Genomic DNA, 1,869 nt, shown 5'->3' on the forward strand with positions numbered 1-1,869 from the left:
TTGAAACAAGAACAAAGGACCCATTGTTATAGCCTCTTGATTACATGTTTGGCTGTCTTGAGTGCTTGTATACTCATTTAAACTTGCTGGTTTGATGTTTGGCTGTCTTGAATGCTTGTATACTCATTTGTACTTGCTGGTTTGATGTTTAGCTGTCTTGAGTGCTTGCATACTCATTTATACTTGCTGGTTTGATGTTTGGTTGTCTTGAGTGCTTGTATACTCATTTATACTTGCTGGTTGTGATGTTTGGCTGTGTTGAGTGCTTGCATATTGATTGAGGCATGATTGAGTGAGTCCCCTGGTTGCTTTTGCTTTTCAGGTTGCCTATGATCATGATTGAGTCCCCTAGTTCAGAAGAATTACACTCTCAACACACCCACAACTATGAAATGTATAGAAAGCAGAAGGCAAGCAGGGATAAGGTTGATAAACCATCCAAATCTCCAGCCAAACCACCAAAATCTCCAGCAAAACTCCCATCTACATCCCCTGTTCAAAATCCTGCCAAGTCTCTTGTGAAGTCCCCTGTTAGAATTCCTTTGGGATAACAAATTGGTTCACTCTGTGACAGGCTATTTGCTGATTCCAGATCACACTACACATCTGAGACCTACCAATGCACTAACCGTGACTGTGAATTAGGCAGTGCTTGTGATGGGGAGCACAATTACAACAATGAAACTTTGAGAATAAGATTTGGAATTGTCCCTGAAGGTATGCCACCTGCAGACTTACTTTTGGCCTCATAATTAGTTCAGAAGGCAAGCCAGGAAGAAGGGTTTGCCAAGACCCTATGACAATGTTGATTCTGATTTCTCAGACTCAAATGATGATGATGGTGTCCCCTTCTAAGATGCCTATGTCCCACAAAAAGGATCCGGATAATGAATCACACAGCTAAGTATCAGAATGCCTTGGTGTTTTTTGTTGTTGTTGTTGTTGTTTTTTTTCTTTTTTTTTTTTCCCTGAGATTGGGAAGATTTGAATATGATGGTTGGTTGTATTTAGAACATGAGGACTTGATATGCCTTGTTGGTTGCCTATTATTTTTGTTATTGATGATGATGATGATCTTTGGTTGCCTTGTTGATATGCCTTGTGGGTTGCCTATTACTTTTGTTGTCTATTATCATGATTGGTTGGATATGTTGCCTATTGTTTTTATATAACCTTGATGATGTTTGGTTGCCTTGTTGATATACCTTGTTGGTTGCCTATGCATTATCTTTGGGTGCATTGTTGTTGCCTATAACTGTACTTTGTTTTGGGTCTTTTTTATTAAGTCATGGTTGGTTGGTTTGTGTTGCATATTCTTCCTGTTGTTGTGCATGATGAAATTCTGCCTTGGATGAAGTCTGTGATGAGAGCTTTTGTGCATTGAGAAGGCATATAGGATCTTGTTCATTTCATTTTGACCACAAGGTACCATTTTCCTTAAGGAAGTATAATGCATGATATAAGTTTGATTTGGCTGCTCAATTTGCCTTTTATGATAAAAAGTTAACAATCTGAGACCTCTAATAACATGTCCTTTAACTGACTTAGTGTACTATTGCTAATGGTATTCTTGTTTAGCTGTTCAGATTATTGAACAATTTACAATTATCCTATTAGGTAATAGTACATTATGTTTACTGATTGTGACTTTCTGAGGTCAATGATGAATGATGGGAGTATGATGTTATAATGCCTTTTGTTTTTGCCATATAACTTGATATTGTGTTTTATTTTCCTATTTGGGTAGATGAGATTGCTTGTGTGTCCTATGTGTGAGCTTGTATTCCACTGTATGAGTCTTCAATGATATGCACTAAGTGCCCTAAGACCTTGTGTATAATGTAATATAACTTTTGTTGTTCAATAGAA

Source organism: Chenopodium quinoa, unplaced genomic scaffold (genome assembly GCF_001683475.1).
Source record: "Chenopodium quinoa cultivar QQ74 unplaced genomic scaffold, ASM168347v1, whole genome shotgun sequence".
In the NCBI taxonomy this organism is placed as follows: domain Eukaryota; kingdom Viridiplantae; phylum Streptophyta; class Magnoliopsida; order Caryophyllales; family Amaranthaceae; genus Chenopodium; species Chenopodium quinoa.